This window comes from Tinamus guttatus, unplaced genomic scaffold (genome assembly GCF_059628265.1).
Source record: "Tinamus guttatus ecotype Peru unplaced genomic scaffold, ASM5962826v1 Tinamus_guttatus_pri_ptg000035l, whole genome shotgun sequence".
Taxonomy (NCBI): Eukaryota; Metazoa; Chordata; class Aves; order Tinamiformes; family Tinamidae; genus Tinamus; species Tinamus guttatus.
This window is the reverse complement of record NW_028288569.1, coordinates 9511350-9537678: the sequence shown is the minus strand read 5'-3', so window position 1 is coordinate 9537678 and position 26329 is coordinate 9511350. Positions and strand designations below refer to the sequence as shown.

Here is a 26329-nt window from a genome sequence, read left to right as displayed (position 1 = left end):
CACCCATCTATAAAAGACCCGGGAGTGTCCAATTCCTCCATTTTCTCATCAAGTTCTCCTGCACAGGCATTTCCCATTCCAAACTGAGCTTCCTCTTCCTTTTTAAAACTACTGAAATGCCCCAATTCATTATTTATTCCTCCCTTAGCTTCTGTTTTTTTCCCCTGCTCCTCTTCTACTAGGTCATTAGATTGAGTTTCTTCTTCATCTTTCAGATCTTCCTCCTCCTTTTCACCTAGAGTAAGATCTTCCTCCTCATCCTCTTCATCATCTTCAACATCCTCACCACCATCATTTCCATCTTCTTTCTCTTCTTTCTCCAGGTTGCTTGCATCTGAGACATCTTGATTCAATTCTTCACACACTCCTTTGCTGAGGTTTGTGTCTGATGCTGTTACTTGTGTGAGGTTTTCCTTTGGTGATTTAGGACTTTCAACTCTACAACCATCACCATCTTAAAGCGTGAGGAAAGGAAAAACATACGTAAACAAACAAAAGGAGTTATAGAATGATAATGGGCATGTTACCTGCTTAAAGCACAGGAGATGAGTCATCTGGGAATGTCTGGAAAAGGAGCCAGGTGAGGGATGGGCAAGATCAGGGAAGGACTTGACCAGGGACAAAGACTTAGAAGGGGATTCAACAGCTTCATCTTCACAATCTGACCTTTTTTTTTTCTCTGAAATGACTACATGTTCTTTTTTCATAATGCTACTTTTCTCTTTTACTACAGCCAAAAACAAACAAAAACACAACACTTAGCATGTCTACATTTGTGCAGCATATCATAAAATTTTTCCAAGAAACTCACGGTTTTTCCTCAGCTGTTCAGAAGCATTCACTAGCAGTGCCAGGTTTGGCTTTGGTGGTTTCTGTAAATAAAAACAGCTTTAAGCAGAATTATCTATTTATTTAAAAAGAGAAAATAACACATCATTTGTTTGTACCAAATCTTGAACGGTAAGTATGAGAAGGCTGTCCTTTTGTTTCCAAATAATTTCTAAAATTATGTCCACATGCATCACAATTCTACAAAATCTTTTTGAATTATATTTGCAATTATTAATTAAAATTCAAGTCTTTTTACCTGAAATAATTGACTAAAATTCAACTGTGTTTGGGGTTGCATTTGCAGGATGCTTATTTTGAAACATTTACAAGTGACCCAAGTAACTGTTACCTTGCTAAACTGTTAAAATTACTTCCCTAGCTGTTTCAATACGATGCTAGAAATATGGATCATTTCCATTTTAACCACTATAAATACATAACTTTAATTAAATTACAGCATTACAGTGTGGGATCCACCACCACACACTCAAATTCTTCACCACAGCGTAATCCCAATGCCCCAGACCTCCCCTTCAGAACATAGGAAGGCGTGTGTGAGAGCGCACAGGTGCTAGGAGGAATACCATGCCACGGGCAGGGCTAGATCACTTCCAAGCACAGGATGCCAACATACAGGAGAGAGACCTGCTTGAGCAACTGCCTCCCCCCAAGCACTTTTGACAAACCGGACAAGGAGCACAGGAGAGCCAGGGGATGAAGCATTTCAGCAGATTTGGATCGATAAATGCCCTTTTTCCACATCTGTCAGAATTCTATCACCAAAGCTACCTGAGACAGAGAGCAAAGTTTGGAGGACAAAAAAAAATGGGTAATCTAGGAGTTGACCAGCTTTTATGATCGAGACATCTGACTCAAAAGAACCAGAATTAAGAAAATGTCACTCCTTTCAATGCCACCTAGTGCTCTTTCGCACCCACCCGCAAGGCTGCTGCGTGCTCTGCTACGGCTACAAGCTTTGGAGGAGAAAGTTCACAGCAGCAAAAAGGGTGGCAGGCAAGAGACCACTAGGCAGGAGGAAACAAACCTGCCTGAAAATACCATTTTACTCCATCCCATAGAAAATCTGCCTTTAAGTAAGTCATTTTATGGGAAATTTTTCCTATGAAGGCACCATACCTTGGGAGTAAAATCCAGTTCTTCTTCCAAAGAAGTATGCCAAGTGTCATAACTAACTTCTTTCTCAGGACTTCTTAAAAAGAAAGCAAAGTAAGTATTGTCTCTCTCAAATCAATGTTCAGGTAAGTGCTAGGCCTTGTTCCATGCTCACCTGATCGAGTCTTCATGGGAAACGTCATCTGTCCCTGTTGAAATGTTAGTCAACATGATCAATTTTTAGCATGCCAAATCTGCTAATTTCAACAATACACTCAAACATTTAACATAGATAATACTACAAGTCATAATAGAGTGAAACTTGAGATAGTTAACCAACACAAGACATCATGAAGGAAAATATTTCCCAAACAACTGGTTTTTCAAATCATATTGAATTAAAAGACAAAACACTAACAACTATGTTTCCTTAGGTCTCTTATACCTGCAAATTTAGGACGCAATTAAAAAAACTAGCATAGTATAAATATGTTATATTAGTAGATGATTTGAAAATGGTGGTAGTTTAACACTACAATAAGTAAATAAACCACTGAAGTATTCATACCACACATACTACACCTGAGTACACATCACTTGCCAAGATTTTATTATTTTAAACACCGTGTGCTTTAAATAACACATACTATATCATATTCACTTTCCTACCCAGGAATAAGTTATCTTGTAAATCTCCAGAAATATTGAAATGCATAATCAAAAACTGAAGGCTATTCCTATGCAGAGGAATCACCAGCAGTTCTCTGCACAGTGCCAAAGAGGGGTACTGAACGGACAAGAGAGACGTAACTGTCCCACGCTCTACTACGCTCCAAGTTTTCTGCAGTGGGATGAAGGAAACTTGCACATAGGGTCATAAGATATCAAAATGGGAGACGTGAAAAGGGACCTTACGAGGCCCTCCTCCTCCACAAACTACTACTAAAACATTTCACCTATCAACAACTAAGATAAGATGAAATAAAAGGGTTCTTGGATTCCCAAGATTGAAGGGTAAAAAAACAAAACAAAGCCACAGAAAACAAACATACCCTCTACATACAGAAGCTATTTCAGGGCACATGTTCTACAGAGTCTCATCCAAAACTTAAAGGCTGCAACTAACCATGGGATAACAAGCTAAAAAAAAATAAAATGCAGGCACACTCTTTTGTTTTTAAGGTTTCCTAATTATACAAACATTGCCGTATTCTGTTGCTATACAGAAATGCTGTGTATAAAACTAAATATTCAGTGTCAGCAGTCTAATTTACCTGCTAACCTTCGCAAGTAGAAACCTGTCTCTTAGAAATGGGCAGTTATGTTAGAACACTTCCAACCTGCTGACAGGGCTTTTCAGTAATATCTACAAGTGGCCAGCTGTTTCAATTAATTCTAAGTTATCTTAGATATGTAAAATTACAGGCTATGATCAAAATCAGGTTGCATTTCCATTTTTAGAAGACAGGAGGAGATGTTTGTGACACAGACACTAGCCAAAACAAAACCACAGCCTTGATGTCCCACAATAAAAGATGTAATCTGAAAGAGTAAACCATGGAGAGGGCTCGTTTCCACTTTATTTCAGGCCCGTTTCTATTCTGAAGCAAAAGCACATCAGCAGATTTTTTAAAAGGCACTTTCACTAGTGAGAAAACACAGAATAAAATTTGAATGCAGTAACAGAGGACTCATGCAAATGAATACTCCACCATCACCACCAACACACACGTACAAATATGTAATTTATAAACCCAAAACTATCAAAAGAGGGACTCCAAAATAATAAGCTACATAAAGGTTTATATGTTGTATTATATGTCTCATCTCTGAAAGGCTATTGTTCAGAATACCTTTCCCTGTTTGTCTTGTTCTTGATGTCTGGTTGGGAGACTGCTGCATTCCTATATCCATTTAGGAAAAGGCATGGAAAAGACAAGACGAAACAATAATATCAGAATAAATTTGAAATCAGAGATTTAGAAAAACATAAAAAAAAAAAACCATGCACAAAGCTATAGCAATGGGAGAATGTATCATGACTATTAGTCCACAGTCAGGAAGGTGCTAGATACAAGAATCATCATCTATGGAATTCTACTTCCAAGGAAAAATGTCAAACAGCTTAACTTTTAATTTATTAGTTTAGTCTAATTTACCTGCCTTCCATATTTTGAAATACTGAAACAGATTATCAGATATTTGCTACCAACTCTAATCTCTACTTGCTGCTTCTCTCAGCTTGATTAGGCCTCATCCATCAAAATAAATGCAATTCCTTCATATTTAGAACTCTTTATAGGACACCCAGTATCCCTCCCTCTGAGCATCCTAGAAGCGTTCTAGATGGCAAAAAGAAAACCCTCGAGGTAAAGCTGTCCAGAAATCTTGCAGAACACAGACTGCAGAGCTCTCAGTACTCACGTTGCCACATAATTTTCACCTACTATGCTATTTATATTCACCAATTTCAAGTGATGTGTCACAGGGCAGACGTCTTACTAGACTACAATAGAAATACTCTATAACAGAAAACACTATCCACCTGCTCTATCATCCCACTCACTTAACACATTTTATATCTTATGGTGGGCTGCAGTTATAGTCATGATATTGCAGCTGCTCCACACCAAATTCCTTCCTGACAGGGCCTTAACTTCTGTCTCACTTGGAGCAGAAGGCAGTACACCGATTTTACCACAAATACATGGAATCAGTTCAGCAAAAGGACTCCTGCTATCAACAAAAACAGAAACGCCTTTTCCTGGTCCTGCTTGGATGGGAGCTCTCCCCCGTATTGCAACAGCAACGCCTGTTGAAATCTCTGTGTTCAAACAACGCCTGTCAAACAACACTAAAATGCACTACCACAGTGATTGTATCAACCTGCACAGAATGCAGTAGCAGGGAACATTTTTCAGACAGAAGCAATATTTTGATGATTCAACTCTCTGTCCTAAGCCCTCTACAAAATCTTCTACTGGGAAGGTTCAGAAATCTCTGACTGGATCAAAGCTCCTGGTCCAAAGTCAAAGTTCATCTTTAGATTACATTCTCGCAGCTGGGAAAATTCAAGGTGGGGGAAAATATTGTATGGATTTTTAAGTTTACTTTTTAAAGCATCTGCACAGAAATTTGCCTGTTGACTTCCTACATTAAAAAGACAAAACCTAACTACCGAGGACAAACAGAGAGCTTTTCTGTCTGGATTTTCAGCATCTGAGCAACAGTAAGTAAAAGTACACACCTGAAAACAAAAATGCTATCAACAGTGGGTCCTTCCCCATCCTACTCCTCCTTTTCCCCCAGTGCAAAGTCAGAGAAGGAAAACTTAGAGACACTGGGAATCCAATGGGCAGAAGGCAACAACCCTCCAGGCGGACAACTGACACATTAATCAGAAGTGCCCTCGCAGCCTTGGAAGACACGTGTCCCATTGGCACCACTGAAGCGCACTTAGGAACTCTGCGGGCTACTCCATCTGAAGCCTCCACTAAAGTCAGTGCTGAACACGATGACCTTCAAGAACACAAGGCACCAGAAGAAAAGGCTGGAGGGATTTTCCTCCTCAGCTTCTCCAGGGTTAAACCTCCTACCTCCTCTGTCCAGAGCAGCTCCTGGCTGGTGAAGAGCGCGAAGCAGTGAATAGTCTCTTCTTGCTCTCGCAGAAGCTTCTTCATTATTGAAATTTGCACAATTCGCCAGGCGCTCAGCAACACTATATGCAGGAAGAAAGGAAATACTGTCACTAGAAACAACATCCTTTACACACCACTTACTACAATGCTAACAGCAATTTATTCTCCATCACACACCTACTCAGAGCCATTCATATTGGACAAATCGGCAACTCTGACAACAGAAATCTTGGCAACTCTAAGAAGAAAGTTAAAAATTTACCTAGAATACCCAGGAGTAACAACATAATCCTCAGCTGTCCATCCATTAATGTCCTTATGGGATACATCGGCACAGTATTGGGCTTTCCAACAGCAGCACAGCAGCCTTGGGCGCTGCTTGTGGGGGAGTCTGCACTTCTCCTGAGCTTCCTCCTGCAGCACACTTGAGGACCTGCTCCCTCCAAAGGGCCCTCGCTAACACCCAGCAGGCCTGACAGCAGAAACCTTCCCCATCAACACTGCCATGCTGACAGCAACAAAGGAGCCCTCTGTCTCGCTCACAGCTGTAGCTTCCCTTCTCAGGCAAAGTCCCCAGGGGCGAAGGTCTCACAGGGTAGCAGGACTGCCTTTACACCAGCTGCCATCAGTAGAAGGAAAGGGCACTGATTTTTTTCTTCAAGTCAAAACCTTGCCTGGAAGAAAGGTGCTCCTTCAGACTGCTAAACATCCGAGTTTTGGTGGCAATCATCCAGCCTGCTTGCACTGAAAGAAACAGTCACCCAGCAAGCCCTGCCACCCTGCACACGTTTCATCTTCCGTCGCAGATGGAGGGCGCCACGTGCAGGGCTCTGTGCACAAGGCACGATGCCTACTGCTTTCTGGCACCCCTGTCCCAGCAGGGCACAAGATACACTAGACAACAGGCAAGACGCCCTTGACAGCCACACAATAATAAGCCCATAGTTCTCCAGGGGCCAAGAGTACCATTTTGGAATTGCACTGCTGCAGAGCAGCAACTTCTTTCAGTTTAGGAAAACTCATCTTGCAATTATTGCTGTGCCCTGCCTAGAGGCTTGGCTACAAGCACTCACTGATTAGGTGAGAACGGAAAGGTAGATGCACAAAACAGTGATACATAACACAAAAATTCACATATTTGAAATGGGGATATTTTCTGGCAGCTGAAGAGCCTCCTCTTGGCTCTCCTCCAACAGGGGAACAAGGATAGAGACAAGGAAAACACACAAAACTTGGGATATCTCGCGAGAGACAGGGAACCAACAGCATCACCCGGGACGAGGCCACTCAAGAGTGACTACAACCACTTACCTAGAAATCTCCTTGTGAATACCTCTGTGTAAATATCAGGCTGTCATTATGTACAAGCCTATCAGCACGGCGTGCTGGCAGTTCCCTGCAAGCACTTCACACGGGCAAATGGCAACCAGTGCAGGTGATGCAACTGGACAGGCAATGCAACTGTGAAGGAGTACATGATCTTCTGAAAACTGCTTCTGCCAGTGCAACGCTCCCGAGAAAGCCACTGTCAGCTTTACAAAACAGAAAACTCCCAATAACATCAATCTCATTTGATCTGCATTCTTTTACACTGGCCCTCTTCAACCAAGCCTCCCAGTCTGAGAACAGAAAAGGAGACCTCTCTTTGGAGCAAGGGTCTGCTAGAGCTTCACAGAAGATTCACTACAAGGAACAATTTGGCAGGGAGCATCTGAGCCTTCAGTTCCGTGTCCAAGGAAAGCCAGATATGGTATAGCATATTGCTTCTGGAAGCGCTGAGTGGCAAAATGATTTTTTACATGAAGAATGCATGTATTTCTGCTCTTACTACCCGTTTCCTATTCCTCACAACAATTTCCAGTGCTGTGAATGTTTCCTGTCCCTAGAGAACAGGATGCAGTTCTGAAATACAACTGCCTTAGGTGGTCATTTAGAATACATATCGCACCAACAACTAACTAACAGGGAATAAGTGGGTCTAAAACTTTCACAGTATTCCTAAGTTGCTGCAGCAGACAAGACCTTCCACTGCACCACTCTCAGGATCTTTCTGTTTTACAGCTTTTAAGCACCAGTACCTTCATGCTTTTTAAAAACATCATGTAGGGGAAAGGGCAAAAGGGCAAAAGGTACCACGCGCCAAAAACAAAAACAAACTGCACCCGTCTCAAGCCGGATGCGGCTTGCTGACTAGACACAAGTGCAAGTTACAATTGACCTTTTCCGTGATTGGATATCTGAAGTTATGCAAGCCTTGGAAGAGGTTGGATTGGCCATGGTGGGGGGGGGGAAAGGCACATGTGCTGTGCTGTTTGCTTATAAATATGGGGTTGTAACCCAAGAAACTTGTTATTGGCCGTGAGCTTTTAGCTCTTGTTGCTTGCTACTGAATGCACAGCATCACATTTTTCCATTACACTTACTCTTTCCTTGAGCTTTACAGTGTCACTTCATTTGCTCACTTACAAAACTGGTCATAGCATGATATACAAAACAGAATTTTTTTTCCAGGAAAACCAAAGGTTTCTACCAAACATAAACTGAAAAGGCTAAAACTACCCAATCATAAACCTCAGTCCTTATGAGTGAGTCAGTCATTGTGAAAGAACAGAGAGCTAGAAGAAAAAAATCTGCAGCTGTTTTCTACAAATGCCATCTGGCACGTGACAGGATGAATGGCACAGTCAGGTAAAGCAGGCAAAAGCCATATGCTCAATCCACCTTGCATAACGTCACTGATCAGATAAATGCAACACTCAGTTACAAACCCACTGCAAAGACCTATGTGTGTTAATGCTCTTCCTTGCATCTGCTGGAAATTCAGGTGTTTCAGGGCAAGGGATTAACTAACTGACAAAAGTCTAGCCTTTATGACGGACAATCTAGGGAACAGCTAAGCTCCTGAAGTATGTACTGTAGGGATTAAATAGTTAATGTAGAGTGTACTAATAAGCTAGTCAATACTTAGTCTCAAAATGCAAGGACTCTTGATAAATGGCATGACAGATGGCTCTGCATGGAGGGGTTGCCTATCTACAAGGACGACTCCTGAGAAATGGCAAGTCAGGAGGTTCCGCATGGAGGGGTTGCCTGTCCAGATGTCCTAGTTAGCAATAAAATATAGATAACATTAACATGAAAGTAGAACAGAGAAACGGGAGGGGGGAACATTTTTGGGGTGAAAACGGTATAAAAGAGGGACGACCGAAGTAGTCGGGGTCCGTGGTGTGACCCCTGCGTGGGAAAGCCCGGACCCCAGCTAGCTGGTAATACTTATTATCTTTCTCCTATTATTAAAAGCACAAAATATCGATGGTGTTTGCCTCTTTCTCTGTCGATTCGAAAACCGGACTTAACAGTACAAATCTGGGGTGCTAATAATTCTTCTCGTGTGTCCTCTCTGATCTCTTGCCTTCTTACCTGACTCATAACCAGGTTTGGTGCTAGCCTCCAGGAAGCACTTTGTCACAGAACACCCACTGAGCTGACACAAATGCACGTACTGCCATATCACCAGCAGAAAATATTTTAATTCCCATGCCGTTCTCCACTACCACACAGTGGCACATATAGCAAATCCACTTCCAGGAGCTCTTATGGATGTCCTGTCTGGAAGGGGCTTTGCTCAGCTTATGCTAGATTATATGATCCCAATTAGGCACAGCATCAAGTACAGAGAAAGCATTAACGGTTTGTATTAATACACAAGATCCAACAGTTTCAATCTGAGGCTGATTGCATTGCTTATGATTTATCAGTTGGACCTAGACTGCAACGCAGGTCTATATTTGAGATACCATTACCAAATATTTTTTCTGCTTCTTTCAAACACCAACATCATAGCACCTGTCAGAAGCAAGAGGATCTTTCGTGGGTTACTGCCTACATGCTCAAATCAGGTATTGATCAGGGGTACCAAAGCCTCTGTGCAAAACACTGGGTAAGCGCCAGCCCAAGGCAGGTTGTCAGCTTTGGGATCACAGTCACAAAAACCATCAGGCAGCTCTGCCTGAAGCTTCCATACACAGCACGTTTCTTCTGCGCTAAAACTCCTTCCCAGCTGCAACGCTTCCCTCCCTCTCTGTGGAGGCCCTGCAGCTACTCAGCTCAACTACCAAAGCTGCACCCTGCGCCCTCAGAGAGGCCTTGCAAGGCACAGCTGGAGCTGTGTGACAGTGTGAGTGTGACAACACTCACACGCAGGGCAGCACTGGGGGCTCCTGCTGGCGCAGGGCCACCCGCTCCCAAGGGACACCCAGACCCGCCTAGCAGGGCCCCGCTGTGGAGCCTCCCTCTCCTTCGTGCCGCGCAGCAAGCCCTCCTCCTCCTCTTCCTCCTCCTCACCGCTTCTCCTCGCCCAGCTCCTCTTTGCTGACCTCATCGGCAGCCTAATCGCTGGGCAGGAAAGCGCCGTCCGGTGGCCTCTTCCTCTTCCCAAAGCAGCAGAGGAAGTGCCTCATGCTGCTTTGGGAATAGGGGCTGAGCCCCGAGCAGGGTCTGCGGACTGGGACAGCCGTGGGGGTGAGTCCCGGCAGGCTGCGGGCGGAGGGTCGCGGGCTCGGAGTCAGGGAGCAAGCTGCACCCAGCAGAACCGCGGACTCCTTCCAATGCGCGACAGGCGCGACAGGCGCAGCAAACGCCACAGACGCCACAGACGCGAGCGGGGCTGGCGTGAGCAGAACCGTCCCCTGCGGCCTCGCACTGGCCGCCCGCTGTAGGCAGGTCTGCGCTTGGGCTGCTCCGAAGCGCGGAGGCGCCAGGGTGGGCTGGGCCGGGGGACGAGGGCGCAGGGGGCCGGTTGTCCCCTGCGTACGGGCGACCGCGAGGCTGGGCAAGCCTGGAGGCGCCTCGGGGGGTCTCTGCCCCAGGCTCTGCCGCCCTGCGAGGCCGGCCCACAGACCGGGTGCCCTGTGCGGGAAGGGGGCGGGTTACAACTCCTCGAGCTCGGGTTTCTCTCTCTTGCCTCTCCAGGTAGCGCAGCTGGATGCGGATGCTCTCCTGCCAGGTGGGCGCTGCCCTCAAGCCTGGGCCTGGCCTTGCTCGTATCCAGCAGGGTGTCATCGCCGTCAGCGCCCGCAGCCACGAGGGGCCCGCAGGGTGTGAAACCCGGGTGCCCCTTGCCCTGCTCAGAAGCGAGGCGGGAAGGTGGGGTCGGATGCAGCTGACGCTCTGGGTCTCTCCAGGCAAATGCCAAGCGCACCGCTGTGTAAACTGCAAAGGTGGGGCTTCCGGGATTAGCTTGGAGCAAATCATTTGAGAGCCTGGAGGGTTTTGTACACCGCAAATTGCTCTGGTGTTGCTGTTCTAAAGGTTATGGTAGCGCTAGCATATCTAGCATAAATGGCAACAATACGAGGCAAAGAGCTTTGGTGCTCAGAGGACGCAAGGTAGACGGGTATGCAAGTAGCCTTTTAAAAACAAGTTAGGCAACCTGAAAAAGTGCAACTAGTGCAGAATGCGCAAATCTCCTCAAAGCATTATGGGCAAAATAATTATTAGATGTTAAGCTCATGCCCTTGTTTATTTAGCAGTACTGTTGATTTGAGTACAGTTTGCAGGCAATTGGTTTGGCTAAATAGATGAGAAATTAATATCACAGGAAATATGGTGAAAGAAGACTTTCCAGGCATCATTTAGTTCATGCCATCCCTGCCTCTATCCGAGTATTACTTTCCATTAAATGTAGCTGATCTGGCACCCGTCCCAAAGAAAAAATCACACCTACAGAATAATGAATTTGAGGACCATTCTCAGTCGTGTGCACCTACAGTGATACTCCTAGACAGTTCAGAGTTGTGAAGCCTTACTGTGTGGCACTGCGGTAATTATGAGAAATGTCATAATACAGTATTCCCTAGGCAATCTGGCTAGTGGAACAACTTGCTAAGGTTATGATTGGTAAAGTCTCTAAACAGTTTTTCCTAAGTTTCTAAACCATAAAAAAGCATATAAAAATTATAACAAAGGGAGACATTTCTCTGTAATAGAAACATGACTATTAGTGGAATTATTTATTGCCATTGGGCAGGATTACAGTGCGAGTTTAGAGAAGGGATTGAGCCCTTCGAAATACTTCCTATTCCTTTATTGCTGATAACAATACAATTTAAAGCTTTCATGTTCCTTTTCAAAATTAGTCTTCAGCGCTTGATTAAGTCTTGTTTATTGCAGTGTTGTTCTCCTGAACCAAAGTGACAGAGCTACAGTTTAATTAGCTGTTTGTCTGTGTATTAGCACTTTGCTGTTATTTCAGACCTGATCTCTAGAAGCTAAATCAGAAGAGCATCAGAAGGTACAGCGAAATTTAAAACAGCCAAACCCATAAGACAGAAGAAGCCTTTTGCTTAAATGGCAACTAAGTAAATCTAGATTGCAAAGCCTAAATTTTGAGCCAAACAGGCTTCAGCCCCTAAAGCCGCAGTTTTTTGCAGGAGAGCTCACAGCTGAGGTGAGGACATGAACTCCCTGGCAAGTATCAAAGATTTCAGAATAAGAACAATCAAAGATGCTTGTTGATTAGAGAGCCAGATGTATTAGTCGGTAAGGAAATTGACTGGATGGTCTCTGTAATAATGTGTCCCTGAGCATCTTGGAATCAGGGCATAGTCAGACCTAGTTTGTAATATGCCCCTAGTACTTGCACAAAAAACTTGTACATTTTTTGTTTGCTGTTTGTTTCTTTTTTTTTTCAGTTCACCATTGGAATTTGCATCAATGTGCTTGGAATGATTAATATTTTAATGTAGGTTGTGGGTAGAAAAGGAAAACATTGTGGCTTCATGTTGTAAAGATAATTGGGGTTTGATGGAATTCACAGATCAGACATACAGGTGAGATGGGAACTGGTAATTTATTACTAACCAGAAAGGGCTAGTAATGACCTGAGGATTGGTAATGACCCGAGGATTGGGACAGGGACACATGGGGTGATAGTGAAAATTCGGATTCAGATAGGGATGATCTATACCCTGAGCCCAAGCCTGCTGTGCAGCTCCGACACAGTCAAAAGACACTCTGCAATCAGATTTCAAGGAGGTAATGCTCACACCTCCATCAGAAGGATCCCACAGTTGGGATGAGTTGGGGAAGTTGCAGGATAAATACACTAGGAAGGCAACAGAATGAGAAACCGCATAGCCCTGTTGAGTCTTCTTATCGGGAGGAGACCGAATAATGTTAGATGACTCGGAATCCTCAGGGTCCTTGGGACGTGGAGTTTTCCTGAACTCTAGAGGGCAGAACCATAATGAATCCCTCACAGCCAGAGTTGCCTACTGGGCAGATGGACAAGAGCCTGGAGAAAGGGGAGAGCCCCTCAGCCCCACGGAACTAACAGCTGCTGTGCAGAAACTTATAATAAGGGGGCTCCCCACGGTATTGAAAACTAAAGTACAAACTTTGAGAGATCGTATAATAGTATAATAGTCACTGAGATCGTATATTTATATTATCCCTCAAATATGACTATATTATCTCTGAAACAGATCGTATAATGATCACTGAGGCCAATTATTGAAATTCCATGATTCCACCCTTAGGCGTACCTACGTGGGCAGATGTTCTTCTAGAAATCCATCAAGCTGTCAAAGAGACAGGGATGAATCCAACCTCCAGGGGAAGGCAAGTGCGCATAACCAAAACTTGGAGGTCATGGAGAAGCTAGTGAAGGAACTGAAACAAGGAGGCGGATGTGATCAGCCGTCTGCTCCCTTAGAGCGGGACAGAGGTGGGCCTCCGAATGCCAAAACTCCCCTCTGAATTGAGGAAGGAGTTGCAAGATTTAAAAATCTAAGCAGCGCTGGTCAGAGAACGGGCCAGCCGACACGAGTGCTATCAGTAGCACGACAGTCTGAAACAAATCAAGCATGGGTTAACATCCCCATAGGAAGACACAAACATGTCACTCACAAATCTTGAGTCATTCTTTATAATCCTTCATAAAATGAGAGGTATCCTTTACCTGTTTTTCCACTTTGTCAGCCTCATATGGCAAGGCTCCTTCTCTTAAGTGAGCACATTTGGCACGGGATTCCTTGTCTCTCCCCTCCTACAGGTAAGCTTGCTATTCAGGGTCAGCTCTGAGTCTCTTGACAGGATCATGAAATGTGCCCTGGACACCCCTCACTACTTCTCCTGTGATGACCCGCCTTGTTGGGCATATCTTCTCATTGCCTTTGCGTTCTTTCTGTGTCATTTCAAAAAGCAATCTTTTTCGTTAAGTGTTTCTTTCAGTTGGCAAAGTTCATTCTCTTGACTGCTAGCTTTGCTCTCAGCTTTATTCAGTTGCAGAGGCAAGCTCTTGCGGGGTTCTTGCGCACCACAGTGGTCTTGATGGAGCTTGTCCTGCAAACCAAGCCATTTAGCCTTTTTGCTCCAAAATCTTTGCTCAACATTGCTTCTTGATGCCTCATGACGTACAAGTTCTTGGAGAGCAGAGCTGAGGTGGGAGCAGAATGATTTCATATCTGTCCCTTGTCTATCTTTGCTTTCTTGTGTCTGCTCCAGTTTGGAGGACAGTACTGCAGAATCTGTCTTTAAAGACTGCCCTGAAGAAGGGTCTGTCCTAAAGCTTCCTCCCCGAGTTTAAGCTCTGTTTCAAGATCTTCATCTTTTCTTTCAAGGCTTCATTTTCAATGGCACAAACATTCTGTTCTGGTGACAGGGAGGCCCTTGGAAGCACTGCCTGGGCTCAGACTGAGCCTGGCTTTACCTATGTTCATATAGACAGGAGCCTGCACATCCTTTCTCCGTCTTGTGCGCACCAGCAAAAACCAAGAGTTGCATGCTTCTCAGAGACCTTAGTCACACCTCCTTCTGTTTCCTCACTTGCATGCCTTCCACACTTGCACGCAGACAGAGAAGCAGCAAGCCTTGCAAGCACTGGCAGAGCCAGGATCTTTGCATTTACAATAATGCACTAACAGTCACATTCAAAGGCCACTTCCTAGGAGAGCTCAGACACTGGCAATCCCTACTTCCTCATAAGCCTGACGGAACAGCTTGCACAGAGGTGAAGCTCTTCATGTTTACAGGAAGAAAGGTAGGGTGGAAGCAGCCAAAGAAGGAGCAAAGCCTCCTCGGTGCTAGGGCCGATGCCCAGAGCAACCTCCTGAGAGTCTCCCCCCATGGAGAACCCACTGTGCCCCTCACTGAAAGCCCCTTGGAATCCCAGGGAGGGTTGCTGTCTTCCTCCTGCTGCACTCCTGCTGTTCCGTAGCTGTACAAAGGAAGGAGAAATGGTACACCTTGAGTCCTTCTGTCACAGGGCGGTGGGGTGGAGCCACGGGGTGAGGCCAAGATGCGCAGCGGCTGCGGCAAGAGCGACACAGAGAGGCAGGATGGTGGTGGAGGCCGCTACACGCCTGCGCAGTGCTGCAAGAGCGGGGCTCCCACCTGGCTGGAGTCAGGGCCGGTGCCACGCTCGGCTGCTGGGTGAATCGGCGCTGCCACCTCCTTTAAGGCACTGCTGGGGCCATGCCTAGGTGAAGCTCTAGCGCCTGAGGCCTTGGCAGCAGCACGGTGGCAGCTCCTCACCTTTGTGGGGCTGGTGCTAGGCTGCGTGGGAGGAGGACAGCAGCTTCAGCTCTGCCGGGCCCACCTCTCTAGGCTGTGGAGGACCTTCAGCCTGGCAGCACCGCCATGGGGGAGATCAACTGTTCCTCTCAAGGCCATGGTGTCTGCACACGTGCTGAGGGTGCGCTCTGTGCCATCATCCACAGCAGCCAAGATGGGAACCTGTGCTGGCCCCAGTACCCGCTGGTCCATGCTGCTAAGGGTGGGCCCCTGCTTTGCAGTCCTGCTTTTCTCCTCCTTCTCACTCATCTGCAGCAGGATCAAAGCACACTAGGGACCATTTGTAAAGGGTTCGTGCCCGACTATCAAAAGGACAGAACAAGCTGAAGTGAAAGACTTTCTCTACTTGCTTTTGCTTTGCAGAGAGAAAAGCAAGTGCCCATCACTGAACAGAAGGTCAGTCTTGCCAAGAAGGCTGCAGGGCACAGACATTTCTTCAGCCCTTTCACCTTCACAAACTCCACACAAAGCAAATACCCTTCCAGACCCAGGGGCCTTGCAACCTTGCATGGCTAGCAGCAGCTCTCCCCCTCCTTCCTGCCCAGGCCATGGGAAGCCTTGTCCTAAAAGGCAGCAGGAGGCAAACAGAGCAGCCAACTCCAGGCCCCTGTCTAAAAAACCCAGCGGAGCTTTCAACCTCCACTGAGGAAAAGGACACAGGCTGCACGCTGCCAGCAAGCGGCCAGACTCCGACCAGTGTTCCCCCCTTGGCAGCAATCCCGCCGCTCCTATTCTGTAAGAGGGACAAGCAGCGGGAGGAAGAGGGAACAGGTACGTGCGCAGGGCGGGCCAAGTCAGGAAGGGGACGGGAATAAAACAGAGATGTCCCAGGCTACAAGCTTTATTAAATAGAGTATTGGACGAGAACACCTTCACTTGAATGCAGCTGAATGTCATCTACACACCACTCCGCCAAGATCTGGAAGGCACGTTTCCCCAGACTTCCTTTCTCTCAAGATATCCACTCTTGGCAGTCCCCACTCCAGAAAGCCACTTCTGAGGAAGCGCGGGAGGGGGAACAAAAGGCCTTCTGTTAGTGTTACAGGAGGAAATGGAAGGAGGTCCCAAACCAAAGGAACCAACCCCATTAATCCCAGTAGACAGGCACCTCTGCTCACAATGCAGACACATTCAACCCAAGGCACTTGTGCCCATCGGTGCAAATGCAAGGGGCTCTGAAGGAACAGCTGGCCACTCGGCAGCTGATTGAAGAACAAAGGAACCTAAAGAATTGCAAAGCAGGGGCCACCTGCTTGGAAAAAGGCCCTGTCCCTGAAAAGCCCCGACTAGAGTCCCCCGGACAGGGGATTATTCGGGGCTCTCGGGGCGGCCTTGTATGTGCACATACACTGTTCCTTCTCTTTTTTAAGGACAGTCGCATAATATTCTGTGCCACTAGTATTTGGATGAAGGTGAAGGTTTCACATAAATCTCCAGGTTGCAATTACCTCGCTCAAGTTCTTCAGTGACATTTTTGACCATTCCTCACACACCTGGAAGTATACACGAGATGCCCATAAGTCCTCAGCAGTTACATTCCTCTAGTCCTACCTTCTACAGCCTTTTGAAACCCAACCGTAACATGAAACATAACCTGGGAACAATACCCTCACCCCTGAGTAATGCCTTGTCCACCAAAACACAGCATTGCCACTACTCTATGCCATTAACTGTATCACAACACAATTGCCACTCATCACTTTTCTCTCATTCTGGATTTACAAAAGGGCATCAAAAAGCACAAGGCCACACATGGCCAGAGCGCTAGTCCCAAAGCCACAAGCAGCATATTTACACTGTTTACAGCGAGTAATCCGACTTGGGATGCCCACTTTTTTTTCGCATTACAAACCAAAACTCTCTTTAATTTACTCAGTAGCAAAGGATTCAGGCCAGAACGAGCTGCCTTTCCTTGCAGCAGCCACATTTTACACAGCCCTTTTTCATGGCAGTGCTGCCGACTTACTGTTTAGCCACAGGGGTGCCCGAGGACAGTCATCTGGATCACCCACAAGACAATGCCCAAAGCCGAGGAGCTCGGCTTCAGAACACTACAGGCATGGCCACAGCTACAGTCCGCAGGCATCTCCTTTCAATAGGACCCTGCTACGTTGCGGGCACCACAGCACTGAGTCACAATTAGAGCTGCCTGAATCCTTCCCAACATTAAAAAGCAGTGAAGAGCGCAGCTTGCCCATGCCTCCACTCTGCAAAGCAGGGAATGGATCATGGCATTCAGTGAAGAATTATTCACCCTTTTGTCCAACTCTTGCCACACGGGCCACAAACCTCACCATTCCGTGAGGAACGTGCTCTCCACACACACTGCAAAGGCTGGGGCACACTCGGACCAGAGCTATTGCTGAGCTTGCAGCAGGCTCTGAGCATCGCCTCACAGATTCTCTCAGGGTGATCCAGGGGACTGTGCTCGCCCAATTGTGAGGGTCACCAATACTGTCTGCACTAGCAGACTGGGTGTCCTGGAACTAGGCATGAATGCGTGCTCCTTTTCCCCTTAAAAGCTGAACCCTTCTCATTCATACTCTGTGGGTAGCTCATTCAAGCACATCATGCATGTCCAATGCCTTACCTCAGCCATCCGAGCTTCCAGTCGCTCTGCCACACAGGAAGCACTGCCCGCTGCGCTCACCATCAAAGAGTGGCTCCTGTCCAGCTCAGGAGGGTAGGCAGCAGCGGCTTCCGCAAGGCCTCCAATAACTCTGCCTTGCTGCAGGCGTCTGCTGTGAGCCAATTCATTTTCCAAATCCCTGATTTTCTGCTGTAGTTGCCCTACCAGGCAAGCTTCAGCAGCGGCTCTTCTTTGTTCCACCTGCTCCTGGGTGGCTGCCTGTGTGTGAAGCAGATTGTGTGATTTCAGTCTCCAGGGAAGAAGAACTTTCCCCCGACACCCGATGACAGTTTCCACACACCCCCTTGGAAGAGCACAGCCTTACTCAGGCGCCTCCTCACTGCCCTCAAGAATCCACGGCCAAAGCCAGAAGCATCACGTTACACAGCGCTTTCTGTTCACAGATGGAAACCTGCTCTTAGCACAACCTTTATGTATTTTGGTTTCCAGTCAAAGCTCGGACTAAGAAGCCACCTCTCTCTCACCAAGACACTAGTCCCTTCTCTTAATGCAGTTCCCCGATTCTCCAGGGACTAATGTGCGTAAAGATGATGATGCACGGAATGGCTGAGGACAAGCATTCCACAAGCTCATGGCCTTCAACAGACTCCTCCAGATATAAAGAGCCCATGAGCCCACAGCCCTGACCAGCACAAGCAGGAAACACTGAAAAAGGACAGCGGTGCAGAAGAGATGAAGGACGAGGCACAAATGGACTGAGCATGCCAGTGCCAAGTACGTTACCTGCAGAAAGAGATTGACTTCCCGTAGTTTTTGCCTTAGTTCTCACTCGGCCTTTTCTTCAATCCCTCTTTTATAGTCTTTGATGTGGCTGAGATCTGGCGTGCTGGTCTCTACATGGCACCTGAGGGCAGCCACCTCTTCTTCCAGCTGCCGCTTCCTCTTCCGCAGCTTTGCCTGGCTCCCATGCATGCAAGTCAGCTCTTCTTGCAAACCTTCGTTTGCTTTCTTGAGCTGCCTCGAGTTTCTCTGCTCTGCAGAGAGCCGGTTGCAAAGTTCATGCACCTGCATGAGAGGCAGTGAGTGCATGAGGCGGACCATGCACTGAGCACATTCCGGCAGAGGGAACAGCGCTTCAGAGGCTGCAGTCCTCAGCGTGACGGGGTTCAGCTGGAGCACGCGGCATGGGGTGGACACAGAGGGACACGACTTGACTGCTGTCTTGCAGGTGCTACGCGAGTGCAAATTCTTGGAACTTTTGTTCATCTTGAGCACCAACTTTGTATGGATTTATCAAAGTCCTGTTCTTTGCTGCCTGAAGCAAGTGACAATCTGCTTCTGATGATGGCCACACTCAAGATAAATCTTGAAGAGAAAAGCCTCTATTTTATTTTTCTTATTGCTACTGTAGTGCTCCCTGTCACGTTGGAAAATCAGTTGAGAGTATGTTGTAGATGGTCTTTTTCATTCTCTCTCATTTGCTAAAGCTGAGGGTCTTATTAGGCAGTGTAGTAAAACGAGCGTAGAAACGAGAGGAATGGTTTTGCATTTAAAGAATGTGACCAGGACGTATTGCGCCCCGGGAGCCAGCAGAGCCCTGCAGCAGCCCAACACGCTGCATTCGGGCAGGCTTTTTTTTTCTGAGAGCTGAATAAGAATTTTTGGCACTTTGCAATTAATCGTTAGCATGCAGCTTAGCTGTCCACACAATGTAATGTAAATAACTGCGGCTGATCTTGACAGTATTAATGCAACAGCCACATCTCAATAATTTCCATTCCCCAAGTGTTGAGTCTGATCACCCAAATGGAGACTTCCTGCCTTTGCTCCAGTGTTGGATGCATTAAGCTTACCTACAAACTGAACAGTGCTGCTGTAGATGTTCCTCTGTGCTCATTTCTGATACTTTAATCCATCTGTTTTTGAAATGTCTCTGCATCTCTTTCTGAAGTTTGCTTTTAGTTTTGAGAGCTCTTCATCCACACAGTGAGTTTCAGTGCTCTGAATAGTGGCTTTGTGTAAAAGCAACATGCATCATAATTTGCAGAATTTATACTATTCGATTTGAATGTCAGGATCCCTGATTTAGTTCAAATACCTGCCTACTTCAGCAGGCAAGCTGCTCAGATTTTTGTCAAGCTGCTGTTTTGGAGAGCGCTGCAGAACTTTCCTAGTTGCACATCTTTCCTTTCTGCTAAGAATGAGTCCTCCAATTTATAATTACTGAACATAGAAAATATAAGAGTTTCTCTGGTCTTACCAGCCACTAAATCTGATATTGCATTTCCCTGTTTGTTGCTAGCAGGCCTGGGTCCCCGATCGTCTCCGTTTTAGTTGGCTCTCACTCGGTGACATTGTGGCCCTGCTGGGGTACGTGACATTGGCTCCTCTGAGCAGCCCAGAGCAGCAGCGGGGAAGGCTTCAGTGTGAGAGAGCAGGAACGATAACTGATAACGCGCATGATCACCTGCCTTGAGGCAGTTTCTCACGGTGTGGCGTGTGCTAGCGCCTCCCCGGCGCTGCCGGCGAGGGGTTCGTGGCGGCGCTGCGCGCGAGAGCAGACGGCGGCTCCTGCCATGTATGGAACAGGCCATGGCAGCCCCGTCCTCGCCGTCCCTGGATGTGCTCGGGTGCATCCTCGGCACGGAGCTGCCTGGGGAGCTCAGGTGCAAGGTCTTCCCAAACAGCTTCCAAGGAGGGAGGTATCCTGTAGAGGAATGGTTAGAGAGCCACGGACATGGCTGCCCAGCAGGCCTGCTCAATTCCAGCCTTCAGGTTTCAGTGAAAGAACAAAAGGACTGCTAACTAGGAGATAAGGAAGTAGACCAAGGTCAGAGGGAATAAAAGAGCTGTTGAACTAAAAGGATGAGCTAAACAAGTACGGGGGGCTGTAAGGGTCTTAGTTAGATCATTGTCTACCAATTAGGAGCCTGTGTAATTACATCACTAACTGTTAGAATCATATAAATGTACTGCATGTAAGCTAATAAACGAAGTCAGTTCCAGCTTCTATGAAGTTGCTGTCTGGCATTCCTGACCCGCTCCAAGCTGCAACAGTATCCCACTGTGGATCGTTTGCCTGTGACTTGTTTGCCGGTGTCTGCTCGAAGATGCCGCCTGGGCTCCTCGCTGTGCTGTCTTCTTGCAGCTCCTTCCGATGATAAGGCTCAAAGGAGGCAGTGACATTTTTAGTTATCCTACCCACTTCGGCTGCCTGGGCTTTTGGCTACAGCTGAGCAGTCTTTCTTGCCCTTCCTCCCTCGTTTGTGGCGCCCGAACAGGGACTCGATTCTGAACAGGGACTCGATTCCGAACAGGGACCGGTACAGGAACTTGGCACAACGGTGCGGGATTCCGGAGGACGACGTACGGGTGCAGCCGAGTGATCCGACCAAGACGGGGACCGGAGCAGGTAAGCCGGCCGTGATTGCACACACGGAAAAGACGGCGTTGGGGGGCAAGAAGCTGGGGCCCGGGACAGAAAGACGGCGTCAGGGAAGGGCTAGAAGCAGAGACTGCGGTGTACGTACAAAATGGAGCGAGAAGCTGCTGTACAATTGCTGCTGGACTTATTAGCAAAGAGGGAGGCAGCAGTGAGCACGAAGAAGCTGTATGAGCTGTATAAATGGGCTAGAGACAAGGGACACTTGCAAAGACCCAAGCTGAAGCGAGGGGGTTCTGAGCCCCGCCATCGCCCAAAGGACATCACAGGGCCACCGCCGGATCGTGAGCCTCCCGAAGCTGCGAGCAGTGTCCCTGTAAGAGCCTTTGTGAGCACTTCAGGACCAGGACCACCACGCCACCGAAAACCGCTGGTGTCTGGAGATCCATTGCCAACCCCCTGGCCCGCGTCCTCATCTGTGCCTGTGGCGCCTGCACTGTCTGTGCCCCCACTCCCGGACCGCCCCGTCGCGCCTGAAGAACAGCCCGGCTGGGTCCAGGACTTGTTAGATCACCTTGAAAAAAGGAGAAGGGGGGCCGGGGAAGAAAAGGCGAATGAGGTCAGGGAGACTTATGTTGCTGAGGGCTTGACAACAGCCAGGAGGGAGGTGCAGGGGGATTTGATCTGTCTTTTAAAGTGGGGGGTTGAAGAATTGTAATGCTTTAAGTGAGGACAGAAACCGTTATTAGGGCTATTATTTCTGTTTGCTATGTTCATCTCTATTATGTGTTGTATCCTTTGTATATCGATGCTGACACGAGGTATGGTTGAAAGGTGGAAATTTGTATGATCCGTAGAGTCATAAAACTGTTGCGCGAAATAGAATCCAAGACCTTGAGAAAGAAGATGTTTGCCTGCCCAGGCTGAGCGATAAGGAGTGCAGAGGCGGCTGCTCAGCCAGGCTCAGAGCCGACCTCCTTCAAAAGCAGCTGAAGGCGGCTGCTCGACCAGGCTTGTAGCCAACTTAACTGCAAACATCGTCTAAATTAATTTGAAGGTAAAACATCCGAGAGGGAAGGAGATGAGAAAGGCACGAACCCTCGGACTGAAAGCTGGGACCACTTACTGGTACGCGCACCTGCGCGACCAGGAGGGAAGGTTATGTGACTGAAGGCGGAGTTTGTCCACCCCCCGGACTGCCTGCTGGCACGTACTGGCCCTACATGGCAGGATGCACCGGGCATAAACGGACAGTGCAGAGAGAAAAGGCGGGGGGTGAGACTCCTAGCACTGAGGCCCACGTTGTCTCTGCGGGGACGCCCGCCGAGTTAGGAGCCTGTCAGCAACCCTCTAATCTGCCAACTCGAGAGAATGTTCAGTCTCAGTATCCTGCTGACGAGTATTACCTCAAGAGTAATTATTCATACTTTGCTTCTGGAATCAGATGGGTGACAGAAAAAATGGGAGAGACCTTGGCTGGAAGCAAACTTGCATACATCAGACGTAGCAGGCAAGCAGCTGGTACCCTAGCTGTGGAAAGTGTGAGCCTGCAGAACAACAGGGGAAGAAGAAGCGTTCTATACTACCAAGCAGGCCTTGCTGGTGCAAAAGAAAAAGGGGGAATTGTAGAGGAATGGTTAGAGAGCCGCGGACATGGCTGCCCAGCAGGCCTGCTCAATTCCAGCCTGAGCAGAATGCTCAAGTTTCTGTATTCATCAATAAGGGGGTTTCTCCACAGTTTGGCTGAAGAGCAGGACAAAGGGAGGGGAGACTGAGTGGAGCCATGAGCCGAGTGGGACAAAAAGAGCCATCTGCAAGGAGGGGGGGCGGGCCTTTATAAAGGAGGGAAATAGGGCAATTCCCCCACATTCTTCAGCAAGGGGGACAAAGGAGTTGGTGAGCTCAAGTGAGAACAGATGGCGGGAGGCCGGAGTACGGTGTAGGCGGGCCGGGAAGGCTGTAACTTCTGAGTACCTTGGCCAATGGGGAAAAGGAGAGGGCGTCCCTTGGTCGGGAAATTAGGATAAAAGGGGGGCTGCGTCCCCCAGCAATTTGAGAGACCCCCACAGGGATATGCCCGGTGGACTCTCCCTTTATTCAAATAAAGTTTTAGGACTCCTCTGTCTCCTTTTGGACATTCAGTTCTTGACAGCGAGATTTTCCGCACAACTGGGGGCTCGTCCGGGATCCTTCCACCTTCTGGGAACGGCAGACGGCGATTGGAGTCGACGGCGCGCCTCACCATAGCTTTTGGTGATCGACTCCCTTTGACGGCAGCCTGCACCAGACGACTTATTGGGTTCCCAAGACTGTCCGGAGACAGACGAGAAGCGGATCAGGGGGATCCGCAGGTAGGACTGGGAGGGTGTCCTCAAGGGGTGTGACGGAAAGGACTAGGTCTGAAGGAAACGACCTCCTGGTAGCGCTAAGCCCGACGGAAAGGGCTAGGTCTGACGGAAAGGACCTCCGGGTAGCGCTAAAGTCCGATGGAAAGGGCTAGGTCTGAAGGAAAGGACCTCCGGGTAGCGCTATAGTCTGACGGAAAGGACCTCCTGGTAGCGCTAAGTCTGACGGAAAGGACTAGGTCTGACGGAAAGGACCTCCGGGTAGCGCTGAAGTCTGACGGAAAGGACTAGGTTTGACGGAAAGGACCATTGAAATCTCACTGGTGAGTACTATGGGACACTGGGGAACAAAAGGGGTGACGACCCCGATATGGACATCCAGGGAGAGCAGCAAAGGGAAGCCAAAAGAGGGTGCTGGCAAAAAGGTATGATGATCTCGACTTATACCTATATAGTCCCTTGGGAAGACTTTTGAGGGTTTGGGATAACTTATGCATTCCCCTAGAAAAAATTAAGGAACTAATGATAAAATATTGTTGTTTTGTTTGGCCAGAATATAAGTTACCAGGGGGATTTAGGTGGCCCCCTGTAGGGTCGGACCACAATCCTAGTCTTTGTCAGGTTTGTGCCAGTATCTCAGTGATACTGAGAAGGGTCTCATCGAGAAAGAATGTGTGTCAATATGGTTAAGGGTAACATCTAGAGGAATCTATGTAACAAAAGAGAGAGGCAATCTGCTAAGGGGTTGGAGTTGATGGCTGGATTGGGAATGTATACACCAAGGCGCCAGTCCTATTTGGACAAGCCTTGCAGAAAATATTGAAGGAATTTATCCCACTCCCAGGAGCCAGGCTATTGCAGTATGAAGTTACTCAATTTCTTGACCCAAAAAGCGTTTAGGGTGTTGGGAAAAATATATATATATATGTATATTATATATATATATATGGGGCATATTTTGGCTGGAGGTTTAACCCAAAACAGCCCCAATGTTGTGGTATGGACATGAGAAGGAGAACAGAGCTTTAGAAAATTAAAAGATAAATTGACCAAGGCTCCGGCCTTAGCTCTTCTGGACACAAAGAAAGAATTTGAATTATATGTGGATGTCAAACAGAGCCGTGGCAAGGAAATTTTAGTGCAAAAGCATGGAGGCATGCGAATATGTTAGACCCAGTGGCTAAGGGGTGGCCTTATTGTCTGCAGAATTGCGTAGGTATGGTCCTAATGGTAACTGAGGTCCAAAAACTGACCACAGGGGGATGTTGTCAAGGTCCCATTCCTTGTCAGGGCCTTGCTACCTGAAGGGGCTTCTGAAGCGAGGGAGGGTTTAACCCAGCTTCTTGTCTAACTGGTCCTGAGGGAGAAGAACCAAAGGAAATCCATGACTGTATTATATTTAAAGCAATATGTGGCCAGAATACTTTTTCTTGTGAAGTCTCTCTGACAGGAAGCCCAGCTCGCACAGACCCTCCCCTTGGATTTTGCAGTCCATGATATCCAACCAGGGGATTGGGTCTTGGTCAGAGAATGGAAAGAAGCACCACTGCTAGCAAAGTGGCAAGGACCTTATCAGGTATTACTAAGCACAGAAACATCAATCAAGACAGCTGAGCATGGATGGACTCATCATACCGGAGTTAAGATTTCCAAGACTCCACAAGTCTGGACTTCTCAGTTGATCTGTACCGCTGGCTGGGAGTGGGTCTGGAAAATAAACTCTGGGTTGCTGGGTCTGTGGGAGTCCAGGAGGATATGAAGACTACTCATGGGTACTAGACATACAGAACGCAGGTTGTTAGTTAATAACCTAGTTTGTAAAAACAAATATTGTCCAAAGAAAGGAGGGAAAAAAAAAAAGGAAAGGAAAGAAAAAAAGAGGAGGGATTGAGCAGAATGCTCAAGTTTCTGTATTCATCAATAAGGGGGTTTCTCCACAGTTTGGCTGAAGAGCAGGACAAAGGGAGGGGAGACTGAGTGGAGCCATGAGCCGAGTGGGACAAAAAGAGCCATCTGCAAGGAGGGGGGGCGGGCCTTTATAAAGGAGGGAAATAGGGCAATTCCCCCACATTCTTCAGCAAGGGGGACAAAGGAGTTGGTGAGCTCAAGTGAGAACAGATGGCGGGAGGCCGGAGTACGGTGTAGGCGGGCCGGGAAGGCTGTAACTTCTGAGTACCTTGGCCAATGGGGAAAAGGAGAGGGCGTCCCTTGGTCAGGAAATTAGGATAAAAGGGGGGCTGCGTCCCCCAGCAATTTGAGAGACCCCCACAGGGATATGCCCGGTGGACTCTCCCTTTATTCAAATAAAGTTTTAGGACTCCTCTGTCTCCTTTTGGACATTCAGTTCTTGATAGCGAGATTTTCTGCACAAGCCTTTAGGTTTCAGTGAAAGAACAAAAGGACTGCTAACTAGGAGATAAGGAAGTAGACCAAGGTCAGAGGGAATAAAAGAGCTGTTGAACTAAAAGGATGAGCTAAACAAGTACGGGGGGCTGTAAGGGTCTTAGTTAGATCATTGTCTACCAATTAGGAGCCTGTGTAATTACATCACTAACTGTTAGAATCATATAAATGTACTGCATGTAAGCTAATAAACGAAGTCAGTTCCAGCTTCTATGAAGTTGCTGTCTGGCATTCCTGACCCGCTCCAAGCTGCAACAGTATCCCACTGTGGATCGTTTGCCTGTGACTTGTTTGCCGGTGTCTGCTCGAAGATGCCGCCTGGGCTCCTCGCTGTGCTGTCTTCTTGCAGCTCCTTCCGATGATAAGGCTCAAAGGAGGCAGTGACATTTTTAGTTATCCTACCCACTTCGGCTGCCTGGGCTTTTGGCTACAGCTGAGCAGTCTTTCTTGCCCT

General features: G+C 47.5%; 1 protein-coding gene across 1 annotated transcript in view; it reads right to left on the bottom strand.

Moving 5' to 3' along the window:
- LOC148596011 (uncharacterized) overlaps nucleotides 1-26329 on the bottom strand; it is a 192338-nt gene that overhangs the window by 12546 nt on the left and 153463 nt on the right. The window lies entirely within an intron of this gene.